Here is a 13,530-nt window from a genome sequence, read left to right as displayed (position 1 = left end):
AGGGAGTAGCTTCTCCCTGATGGGTCATGGTGTGCACTCACGTCTTGTTGCATGTGCATCGTATATGCATGCAGCAGTGTTGGACTGCATTCATTGATGTCTTGCGCGAGACTTGGTGAAAGGGGGTGTTGGCTGTAGTTGGTAGCATACTCGTCATTCTGCACGGATCCCTACCATGGTGACTTGCAGCAATCCTATGGGAGTGCAGGACCAGTGACACGCTGTAGGATCCCTGTTAGACTCACTTCTATGCACTCCCAGGGATGACTGTCCTGTGTGTTGAGATGCAGGAGTCACCGACATGGTGCTATTGCACTGCATGGTGCAGGATGCCCCTATGGTGTGTAAGGGCCGCCAATGAGTGGTGCATGTGTTGCGGTATCTGGCCAGGTTTCCTGTTAGTCATGTAGTGTTAGGTGTCGGCTCGAATTCATCACTGTGAGGTTATGTGGTCATGTGCCGTGTCACTTGCCTTGGAGCACAGTGTGCTGTGAGGTGCACATCGTGCACTGGCGTGAACATTCCCACCCAGGTGGCGTATGCATCCCCCCCCTTTCCCACCCAGGTGGAGAATGCATCCCCCCCCCTTTCCCACCCAGGTGGAGTATGCATCTCCCCCCCTTTCCCACCCAGGTGGAGTATGCATCTCCCACCCCCTTTCCCACCCAGCTGGAGTATGCAGACAACCTACTCACAGCCCCAATGCACTGCCATGGCCCATTCAGGTTACTCACCAAGCAGCCAGGCACGTCGTCCAGCATGTCGCTCCATGTAGTGTGATAGTGTTGAGTTCCGCAGGACCAAGGAGTCATGAGTTGATCCGGGGTATCGGGCATTGCAATGTGTGATGGCTTTACTGGCATTACACACCATCTGGACGTTGATGGAGTGGTATTGCTTCCGGTTGCGATACGGCAACTCCATGGCATGTGGGAAAACCAATTCAACGTGGGTGCAGTCGAGGGTACCTATGCAATTTGGCATGCCTGCCAGTGCATGGAAGGCAACTTTGGTGTCATATATCTCCTGGGGAGTCCGGGGTAGGGATATGTAGTCCCTTGTGGGGTTGAGGAGGGCATCCAGCACTTGGTTGAGTATCCGGGAAAATATGGGCTGTGAAATGCCATGCATGTGCCCCACTGTATGCTGGTAGGTGCCTGTGGCAAGGAAGTGGAGCACAGACACTACCTTCAATAGAGGGGGGATGGCAGTGCTGATTTCTATGCGGCTCACTACATCGTCATGTATCAGGTCCACTATTGTGGTAATGGTGTCCCGGTCAAGCCGGTCCATGTGTGGATCTGCTCTGGTGTGAGGTTGAAGGGGGTGGCTGATGTGGTAATGGTGGCTGCACAGGTAGGGCATGCTGGGCCTGTCTCACCCTCCTTCTCCTCCTGTGCATCCTCTGTGGTGGGGGCTGTGGTTGTTGTTGCTGTTGTTGTAGTTGCTGCCTTGCAAGCAGGGCCTCCAGCTCCAGGAATGCTGCTACAATTGGTATCATCTTGGTGTGGGAGGGGGTGTGGTGTGTGGGTGTGCTCCTTTTGTGCTGTGCCAGACTCCATTGCCTCCACCTGTGCTGATTGAGTGCACCTGTTCCTCTTGGAAACACTGCTCAGGGTTCTTAACACCTTCTCGGCGATGCCAGTATTTACTCCATGGCGGTAAGGTACTTTGCGGTCTTGTGGTGGCCGTTTTTTCCATGTCCGCTTTACTTGGGATCAGCTCCGGTTTACGCCATGCCGCTAATTTCGGCATGGCGTGTCGGGCGTGTGCCACTAAACCGCTATTTACGGCCTCGTAGTTTACAGCGCCGTAAATAACGGTCTGTTGGGTCAGAATGGGCCGTAACGGGAAACGATGCCGGTAGTCCTTTACCGGCATCGTTTTTCCCTTACCACCCAACTCGGAATGACCCCCTATGTGTTTTGGACATCATTGGTAAATGTCACAAAAAGGAATATTTTGTGAATGGCCCATTTAAAATAAAAAATATATCTGAACACATATGACTGCCTGTTGATGGTGCTGCAGCTACAGATAAGAAGGATGCAGTGATGATCCTAGAACTTCCTCGCTTGCCACAATGCACCATGCATAGTAACATGCCCCACAGACCACTTATGATCACCAAAGGTCTGTTCAGTAAGCATTTATTTCGGAATATTTGAGACATTTAATAATGCCACATTCTTCATAAACAATAGAAATTCTAAATATTCCATAAAATATAATACACTCCAATGGCTCCTCATATATTATCAATACAACCAACAGATTGATTAATTCGGACATTACAATAAATTCAACTAATTTCAAAAGATTACGCCATTGAACTAAAAAAAAAAACTATACAATACTCCAGAATGTACTACATAACATGTCCCACACATAGGAACCCCCAGATCCATGAACTGCATAGACCCGGACAGCGGGGAAAGTGTGTGCGTCAGACCCACTCCGGTGAAGTGAAAAATCAATGTTGATTTTCCTTGAACTTTTGAACGTCATTGCAGTCACACAGTGAGCAACAGCAGTGCACTGCTCACAGATGGGCATATCTAGCAACAGAGCTCTGCCAAAGACACACGGGTCTGAAGCTGCCATATGCAACCTGTCAAACAGCAGATAAGCCACGAGGGCAGTTGTCAAGACTGGAGCGACTGAAGGTGCATTATCTACACATCATCAGGCAATATTGAGACCACGCTTGTTGCATGGCCCTGCTGAACAACGAAATGACCTGCACATGAAATCTGAATGTCGTTGGTGCAAATCATTTTGCAGGTGGAAGGATCCAGCCGTTGTGTTACATGTGCAATTCCTTGCATGTCCAGTTGGAAAACACTATGATGGGAACCATAATAAATTGCAAAACGTGCATATCAGAAGAAAACTTCAGACTGAATCTGTCCACAGTGATGAACCTGTTCCAGTAGAAGCAGCGAGTGCACACCTTGCCAGCTCTGAGGCTCGTGCACCCGGAGTTGTCAATTCCATCTACATTCCATCAACGTCTGGTTCAGGTGTTAGCAGCTATCCACCCGTAACCATTAGGAGATGTACTCAGTTCTGCACTTTAGGAGAAATAAAGTCCCAGAACCACCAACATGAAACAGTGCAAGGAAGTGAATTCATAGCACTCGTCAATAGGTACCCTGTGCTGTAGCATGGACAAATCGTCATTGATGTTTGTTAAACCATCAGTGATTCATTTTATTGCAAAGTTCCTTTTACACATGATGTGGTGTCATGCGCCGTCTTTCTAACTGGTGCCTGTGGCCCTGTGTAAGCTTACACTCTTCCTGATCCTTACTGACTTCCATTACGTTCAGGACTTACGTGCATCCAACGGTCTAGCCTTTCTCTGTGTGGACGTACGTAGCACTATTTCAACCACGCCCATTCTTGCACTCTTTGCGTTGCAACCGCTACGGTCAGCTGTTCTCGTGCTGCTGCTGTTGCGCTTCGCTTTACTCTTTGCTTAGCCTTTGCGCTTGGCATATTTTCTACGTTCTTTCTCATTTTCCTTCCCCTCTTTCTGCCTCCACTGTTTGCTCTGCGGTCCGTTCGATACCCTTTTCCTTCTGTCCTTCTGGGCTCACTCTCTTAGCTCCTCCCTTTTCCCTTACCTTGGCGCTACTTTCTGGCTTTTCCCAAGCTTCTTTCTTGCTCAATTTTGCATTTTGCGCAAATACCTACCTTCCTCGCCTCTCCTCGGATTTTGGAGTGCCTTCCCTTCATATTGAGTTGTATCTATCTCGGGCCCAAATTCCACGAGGAGCCCTGCCGTTTCCATCCATCCACAGGGTTTTTTCCGCCACGTTTGGCTTTTTCCCTGTTCTTGTGCCTCCTGGGAAAGAGGTCACAAGGTGGTGCTTTCTAACAGCCTTCATTGTGGCTTCCTCCCGTGTGAGACACAAGCTTCAAACAAAAAAGGAAAAAGATTACAGAGCACGTCGATCCCTCAGCCCGCTAGAAGAAGAAGAATCTGACAACTCAGGTGAGGAGGAGACACAAGAGGAGGAGGGGAAGGGGACGTTGCGAGTATTCAGGACAAGGAGGTTGACAGTTTGCAACGCCCACACCCAACAATGACATCTCCGGAGCAAGTACAGGAGTTAGTAGCTGTAGTCCAGAACCTCTCACTGGAAATGCAAAACATGAAAGCTGAGAACAACCTACTTAAACAGATGGTAGCAGCTCGTGAACCACACTCTACCGATCTGCCCCCAATGACATTGGGCCTCATTACGACCTCGGCGGTAGCCGAAATCGCGTCCGGGTCCTCAGAATGAGGAATTACCGGGCCATTCCGAGTTCGGAAGGCCCGGTAATTCCGCCCTCCAAGGACCCGGACCTGGTCCTTCCCCATTCCCATTTCAGCCCCCATAGGGCTGAATGGGAATGGGAGAGGGAGCAAACAATGGGCCATTATGAGTTGGCCCGTTGTTTGCTCCCTCTTCCCCTCGCAGTAGTGGTTTGACCAGGCGTTACTTCCTGGGTCCCACGAGGGGACCTCGTAATGAGGTGGTACGGGGTAAACGGCACCGGCACCTTTTACGGCGCCGTTTACCCTGTACTGCCAGGGTCATAATGAGGCCCATTGTCCTCGGGCAAATACGACGGGTCACCCAAGAAACTAAAAGAATTCCTAGATGCCTGCAGGGTGTACTTTACGTTCAGAGCCCGCACCTATGCCTCGGATCACGCTAAAGTGGGGTTTCTTATCTCCAACATGTCTGGTAATGCACTAGCTTGGGCCACCCCTTTGGTTACAAAAACAGATACTGTACTCCAAGATTATGGCACATTTGTGGATCTCCTAAAGCACACTTTTGAGAGACCCGAACTAACTATGGCTGCAGGAGAAGAGTTGCTAGATGTCCGGCAAGGGCAGTCTGACGTGTTGACATACATGTTGTCTGAACAATCTCAAAACATTTTGTTCCGTCGTGGGTTCTGAAAAGAACTAAAAGATGAGCTGGCACACTTTCCACGACCTGCTTCCTTACCAGAATTAATGACTGCCGCACTCCAAATGGAGTTTAGGATGCAAGAGAGACGACATGAGAAACGTAAGACATGTATCTCTTTCCCACGGACTCCTTCTCCTCCCTCACCAACTATCAAGCGATTCGAAGAACCCATGCAGATTGGAGCCACTCGCTGTTCTCTTACTCCGGAAGAAAGAAAGAGAAGGAGAGAACAAGGATTATGCGCCTATTGTGGATCCGACAAACACTCAGTACATAACTGCACTGAATTGCCCAACAAACCGTCGGAAAACGCAAACCCTCGATCCTAGAAGGGACAGGCAATCAAGGGCCATATAGTGTCCCTTTCTTTCAATATCCATTGATTCTTCAGACGCTTCAGAGGATTGTCGCCTCATGGTACTGACAGTGAAAGTTACTGTGAATGACAATCAAGTGGAGACCCTGGCATTGCTTGACTGCGGAGCCGCAGGGAATTTTGCTGACACACTCTGGGTGGACAAGGTTGGAGTTATGTGTATTGACCGCAAGCATGGGCAAAAGGTAGAGGGCCTGGACGGAAAGCCCTTAAGCTCCGGGCCGATTCTTCAGACCACCGAACCATTACCACTCACCATACACCAACATTCAGAGGTCATCACCTTTGATATCATCTGTGCTGCACACTTTCCACTGATATTAGGAATCACCTGGTTACGTCAACACAATCCTATCGTAGACTGGAAGACCAACTGCTTCAATTTCAGTTCAACCTATTGCCATACATGCAGATTGGAGCTACTCGCCGTTCTCAAACTCCTGAAGAAGGGAAGAGAAGGAGAGAACAAGGATTATGCGCCTATTGTGGATCCGACAAATACTCAGTACATAACTGGACTGAATTGACCAACAAACCGTCAGAGAACGCAAACCCTCAACCCTAGAAGGGACGGGCTATCGAGGGCCATCTAGTAGTCCCTATGTTTTAATATCCATTGATTCTTCAGACACTTCAGAGGATTCTCGCCTCATGGTACTGAGAGTCAAAGTAACTGTGAACGACAATCAAGTGGACACCCTGGCATTGCTTGACTGAGGAGCCACAGGGAATTACGCTGACACACTCTGGGTGGACAAGTTGGAGCTACTCGTATTGACCGCAAGCATGGGAAAAAGGTAGAGGGCCTGGACGGAAAGCCCTTAAACTCTGGGCCGATTCTATTCCAGAACCATTACCATTCACCATACACCAACATTCAGAGGTCATTACCTTTGATATCATCCGTGCTGCACACTTTCCACCGATATTAGGAATCGCCTGGTTACGTCAACACAATCCTAGCGTAGACTGGAAGACCAACTGCTTGAATTTCAGTTCAACCTATTGCCATACAAACTGTTTTCAGGGATTCCACTACCAAAATGTAGAACCATTCCCAGTGCTCTTTTCGCAACTATTGGTATCCATTCTCTTGCTCAGGTGTTAGAAGAATAAAGTGCAGTGTTTGCCGAAAAATTCTCCTTTGGAATTACCTCCTCATAGTTTGTGGCATAGATCTGGTACCAAACGCCTTAGTACCCTTTGGCAGAATGTTTGCATTGTCTAAAAAGGAAAAAGAGACGCTACGAAAATACCTTGATGAGAATCTACACAACGGCCTCATTAGGCCTCAAAAATACCCGGCGGGTGCTCCTTTGTTTGTTATACCCAAACGAGACTCCACAGACCTTTGACCATGCATAGACTACAGAGGGCTTAACAAAGTAACCGAAAAGGACAGGTATCCAATGCCACTTATCCCCGACATCTTAGAAGCCGTCAAGAGTGCCTCCGTATTCATCAAGCTAGATTTACGCAGTGCCTATCATCTCCTCAGAATATGCTCCGGAGACGAATGGAAAACCGCATTCCGGACTCCCTTTGGTCTATATGAATATCACGTAATGCCATTTGGACTTGTGAACGCACCTGCCATATTCCAGAGATTTATGGATCGGATATTTTCAGACCTTCTGTTTGCATCCGTTGTCATATACCTTGACAACATTTTGGTTTATTCTCAGAATATACGAGAACACCTGGGGCATTTTACAAAAGTATTGAAACGACTCAAAGCACATCACCTTCTGGTAAAGAGAGAGAAGTGCATCTTTGGAGCTACTTCAGTACCTTATTTAGGCTTTATCCTTTTGCCTCAAGGCATTCAGATGGATCAAAGAAAGGTAGAAGCCATTCTCCAATGGCAAGCTCCCACTTCTGTTAAAGAGGTTCAAAAATTTCTGGGCATGGCGAACTTCTACAGGCACTTTATATCTGGCTTTCCTGACATCGTCCTGCCAATTACAAACCTACTCTAGAAATCCTCTATGCCATTTACTTGGAACTCTCAAGCGGAAGACAGTTTTCAATGTTTGAAGAAACAATTTTGTAGCGCTCCTGTACTATGTCAGCCGAATCAAAGCAAACGATTCATATTGGAGACAGACGCTTCAGCAGCAGCCTTAGGAGCTGTCCTACTACAGGAACATGATAATGAAGAACACCCCGTAGCATACTTATCAAAAGCCCTCACTTCCAGCCAACAAAACTATTCTGTCATCGAAAGAGAGTTACTACCCATGAAGAAGGCATGCGAGGTATGGAAACACTTGTTGCAGGGGACTAGTCTTCATTTCATCATCAGAAAGGATCACAAAAAATGTGCAAGTTCTACAGTCCATGGACTGTATCAATTCCCGTCAAGCCCGATGGGAACACTTTTTTTCCCAATATGATTTCCGCATCACGTACATCCCTTGAAGTCAGAACACCTTGGGCGATGCCCTCTCTAGGAAGACAGGTACCTCGAGTGTTGCTTCCAGTACATCAGAGAGACTGTTCCCTAGGAACTGGATCATCGCAACCCTCTCCCCATTTTTGTAGCAAATCAGAGAGGCAGCTGCTATTCACCCGGAACCAAGAGGTTTAAGGAAGTCTGATGCTTATTTTTCAGGAAGAGGCAATTATGGGTTCCATCCAAAGCTCTCCAGAAGGACTTCCTATCATGGTGTCATGACCATAAAATGGCCGGACACAAAGGACAAGCCAGCACCCTGGATTTGGTTCGATGGACATTCTACTGGCCGGGGTTTACCAAAGATGTTAAACAATACATCAAGACCTTTGATGTGTGCAATCGGAGTAAATACTGTACACAAAAACCCATAGGTTTACTGCAACAGGATGTCATTCCTGACTGCCCATGGAGCCATATCACTACAGATTTCATCGTCGATCTGCCATTATCCCAAGGGTGTTCCTGTATTGTGGTTTCCATGGACTCCCTCGCTAAGATGGCTTATTTTTCCCCCCTTCCGGGTTTACCCACTGCAGATGGTATGGCAGTGGTGTTCATCAAGGATGTCTTCAGGCTACATGGTCTGCCAGACAAGATTGTCTCAGATCGTGGTAGCCAATACATGTCCAAGTTCTTGAAATTCCTCTGTACAGCTCTAGGTATCAAACGTGCATTATCATCTGGGTACCACACCCAAACTAATGGGCAGACTGAATGCTACGCTAGAACAGTATCTGTGGAGTTATACCAACTTGGAACAAGACAATTGGGTAGACTTACTACCCACAGCAGAATTTGCCTATAATAACGCCAGCCATTCTGCAAGCGGGATGTCCCCCTTCTACTGCACTTATGGGTATCATCCCCGGTCCATCATTCCTCTTTCTCCCATGCCATCTTCCATTCCCAAGGTGGAAGAGGTGTTAACTCGTCTCAAAGACACCCAAGAAAAGGCTAAAGTCAATTTAATGGAAAGCCTCAGAACCTACAAGAGACAGGCTGATAGGCATCTCACCACGGTTCATTGGGCCCTATCCTATCACTGGCAAGGTTAATCCTTTGGCGTTCCGTCTAAAACTACCTTCTGCTCTTAAATGAGTGCATCCTGTTTTTCATGCCTCGCTTTTAAGAAGTGCAGATCAGTCTCTGAATTCTGAACCCTTTTCTCTTCCAATCCATCCTCACAGAGAGCCTGAATACGAGGTTCCGCAATTAAGAGATTCCCGATACCACAAGGGTCGGTTGGAATACCTTGTTCATTGGAAAGGGTTTTCCCATGCTGAAGATTCATGGGAACTGCTTTCGCATATACATGCCCCTGTCCTTCTTAGGAAATTTCATAGGGCACCTCCAGGCAAGCCAGGGAGCTTGCATCTGGGAATAGGGCATACTGCCATGCGCCGTCTTTCTAACTGGTGCCTGTGGCCCCGTGTAAGCTTACACTCTTCCTGATCCTTACTGACTCCCGTTACATTCAGGACTTACGTACATCCAATGGTCTAGCCTTTCTCCGTGTGGACGTGCGTAGCACTATTTCAACCATGCCCCGTGCTGCCGCTGTTGCGCTTTGCATTACTTTTTGCTTAGCCTTCCATCCACTGGGTTTTTTCTGCCATGTTTGGCTTTTTCCCCGTTCTTGTCCCTCCTGGGAAAGAGGTCACAAGCTGGTGCTTTCTAACGGCCTTCATTGTGGCTTCCTCCCGTGTGAGACCCAAGCTTCAAACAAAAAAGGAGAAGGATTACAGAGCACGCTGATCCCTCAGGTTGCTAGAAGAAGAAGACTCTGACAACTCAGGTGAGGAGGAGACACAAGAGGAGGGGAAAGGGGTCGTTTTGAGTATTCAAGACAAGGAGGTTGACATGTGGTACCATTACAACTCAGTACTGATATGAACAGATTTGGTTTTTAATTTATTTTAAGTAACATGTGTTTCATGCCTGTTTGGCACTCAGCTGTGTAGGACTAACATGTTAGGACTAACATGTTACACATTATTTCATGTATTTGCCTTGTACCTATTAGCTCTGTTGGTTGAATCACAGTGTTTGGTTCCTTTTAAGCAGTGGAATCATTGTTTACATTTAAAGTATACCCTACACAATCTTCTTCGCCAATATATCTTGCTTGCCCTTATCTTCTGCGACCTTGCTCTCATGCGGTAGTGTGACCTGGCTGGTAATTGTGATACTGTGGTTAATCGACTTGATTAAACTATAGGTGCCCGATTCATGGAATCTCGCACAGAAATGGTGCAAAGGCCGCTGGGCGAGAAGGACCACCACCGTATTCATCGATTGCAAGACGCATTACTAGCTGCTCTGCAAGTAACAACAAGCTGTGCGAGGAACGCCCACAACACGTCCCCACGCACACCAAAAAAGCAAGCCAGCATCCAGTACACCAGTGAAATCATGCACCTCACCTCGCAATCCCAGCCCGCACCCCAGACAAAACGCACACCCTCCCTCGCAAGCCCAGACCGCACCCCAGCAAAATCGCATGCCTCACCTCACAATCCCAGGCTGCAACCCAGAGAAAACATGTGCCCTCCCTCGCAAGCCCAGGCTGCATACCAGTGGGCTGCCTGGGATCTGGAAGGCCCCTTCCAGATCCCAGGCAGCCCGCTCCAGACTGGATACCAACCCCAGCCCCCCTCACCTCTGGACCCCCCATAGGCAGCACCCTCCAGACTGGACATCCCCCACAGGCAGCCCCCTCCAGAATGGACACCAGCCCCCCTCACCTGTGACACCCACCACAGGCAGCCCTCTCCAGACTGGACACCCCCCCACAGGCAGCCCCCTCATGACTGGACAACACCCCCGAGGCACCTCACCTGTGACACCCCCCACAAGCAGCCCCCTCCAGACTGGACACCACCCCCCCTCACCTGGGACACACCCCACAGGCAGCCCTCGCCAGACTGGACAACACACCCAGCCTCCCTCACCTGTGACACCACCCACAGGCATCCCCCTCCAGACTGGATACAACCCTCAAACCCCCTCACATGTGACACCACCCAGAGCCAGCCCCCGCCAGACAGGACACCACTCTGTAGACCCCCTCACCTGTGACACACCCCACAGGCAACCCCCTCCAGACTGGGGTTGCTGCTCTGGACTAAAGATGACAGTGCAGACATGGCAACCCCTGAGGCAGGTGTGGGTGGGCAAGGTGGTCCTGGAGCTGGACTGTGGAGCGGTGGTGATGGTATGGCACGGTGAGAGTCCGATGAAGCAGCTGTGGTGGTCACACGGCCAAGGGCAGGACCAATGGCAATGGCTGGACAGCAGGCACTTCAAACGCAGTGCAGGTGGACAGCAGGCACACACACTGGACAGGCAGCATCAGATGGCTTAGTAGGATGCAGCAAAGGGCAGTAGGAGGCAGGAGCATGAGTCTTCCTTTTATTATTCATATGGCAGGTGAAAAAAGAGTGACGGGACATTTCCGCACAAAAAATTGAGCATGGACATGTGAAATCCAAGGAAAGGCCCTCAGAGTGTAACTTAAGTGACAAGCACTGCATACTGGAGTTGAGCACGCCAGAATCGGGGATACATTAGTACGTGTAAAAGCAACTCCGACCACGCATGCAATGGGGAGGAGACTGGCAATTTTGTTGTGCCACGCATTCTGTTCACTTCAGGGACTGTACAAACTTATTTTGGTGGGGGACTTGACTATGTGCATACGCACTTCTACATTTGTATTATTCGAGGCTAACGGTGAGTGGCGTATGCATTTTCCATACTCTGGGTGCCCCTGTGTTTCGTGTACCTGTAATCTTACCTTTAGTGTAGCTTTCTGAGGTTCGCGTACGCATTTTATTGTGTTGCTGGGTGCCACTGCGCATCGTGTAATGCTTTTTCTTTTTACGGAAGCTATCCTGGTCTCGCGTATGCATTATTATATTTTTGGGGGTACCTGTGCGTTACGCATCATGTATTTCTGTCACCTGGGTTACTTTTAAACCTTGCTGGATGACAGAAGTTCGTCTTCCATCATATACACTGCTCCCTGACTGTAATTGCCCAGAACAATTGCTTGGTGTGCCTTCCATTGTTTACTTACACCTAGAACATGAGTGGAAAGGCCCCAAGAGGGAAAGGGGGCAGAGGTGGCCGGGCTCAGGGACTTCCTGCAGAAGCAGTTGTCCTAGGCCCAAGGGTCCAAAGACCTCCTGTGGAAGCAGCTGTCCCAGGCCCAAGGGGACAGGGACCTCCTGCTGAAGCAGTTGTCCCATGTCCAAAGGTCAAGGGACCTCCTGTGGAAGCAGTTGTCCCAGCCCAAAGGTTAAGGGATGTGCAGCTAAAACAACTGTTCCAGCCCCAAAGGGTAAGGGACGTGCAGCTGAAGCAGCTGTCCCAGTCCTGAAGGGTACGGGATGTGCAGTTAAAGCAGCTGTGCCAGCCCTGAATGGTAAGGGCCATGGAGCTGAAGCCATTGTCCCAGCCCCAGGGGGTAATCTCATGCCCTATGCCACTAGTGGTCTGGTATCTGGAGCCCAGAGTGGTCCCAGCCACAATGGGTCAACATCAACACCATGTGGCAAGAAAGCAAAGCCTGCACAGCAGGAACAGGCTCAACCCCATGGCACGGGACACTGGCATGTTGAGGAAGAGGAACGTCCATGATGATCAACTCCAGATCCTCATGGACTATGTGACCATGCACCACCATGACATGTGCCTGCAAACGGGAAGCACACATCCACCTGCTCATTGTATGGTGCATTGGCAGCATGTCACAGATGCGATGAAAGCCTTAGGGTTTGAGAAATGCACTGCTGCTGAGGTAGTGAAGCGCTGGAATGACCTCACCTATCGCAGCAAGTCTAAGCTGGGTGCCAACCTCGCCTCTGCTATGGCAACTGGAGGGGATCACCAGAGGAGGAGTAGTGCACCCAGCATGAAGAGACTATGAGCCAATGTATTTTAATGGAGCAGGTTCAAGGCGTGGGAGGCCTGCCAAATCACGAGGGCATGTCCGATAAGTGACAAAGATTGTGCATCCTGAGTACGTGTAGTGAAGCATCAACAAGATGTATGATTGTGGTGCACATCTGGCTGCATTTGAATGGCTGCCCTGGGTGAACAATGTTGTGGTGTACTAACTCCTGCCCAATGTACTCAAGAGTGGATGCAACCCATGTGTTGTACATCAGTTGAACATGGCTTTGTGACATTACTCATCCCCACTAGCATACACACCCAACATCTGCAACATGATACCACAACTTGCCCTCTTGTTAGTTGAATCCTTGATGTCAGTGACTCTGCTCTGCTAGACAAGTATTTGTGGGAGTTAAACTTCATGCACTGCATGGTATAGGTTCTCTATTCACACATGAATGTAGATTCTTCCATGCTACATATAACATCCTAGATGACAATCAACACGCCTTACGGCATGCCCTGAGTGAAGGTCCATATGTCTAGACTGTGCATATCCCGCTGCCGCTATGGCAATGACTCCTGAGTCAAATTGTTGAGGCCTGATCCCTGTTACCTTCCCACACTCAGCACACACTTCATTGGTCCATGGCCAGTCCCTCATGTGGGTCACTGTACCTTGTGCCTATCTCCAACTCCATTTACTTACTCTCTCCACTTCACAGAACTTGTCTAGGTGTTACTCTTACAGTCATACATCAACTGGGACTGTTTCCTTTTTTGCACACTTACGGCATGTTCCCATTACATACAGTCCCTGT

Source organism: Ambystoma mexicanum, chromosome 3p (genome assembly GCF_040938575.1).
Source record: "Ambystoma mexicanum isolate Mex_15411 chromosome 3p, UKY_AmexF1_1, whole genome shotgun sequence".
Taxonomy (NCBI): Eukaryota; Metazoa; Chordata; class Amphibia; order Caudata; family Ambystomatidae; genus Ambystoma; species Ambystoma mexicanum.
This window is presented reverse-complemented; position numbering follows the sequence as displayed.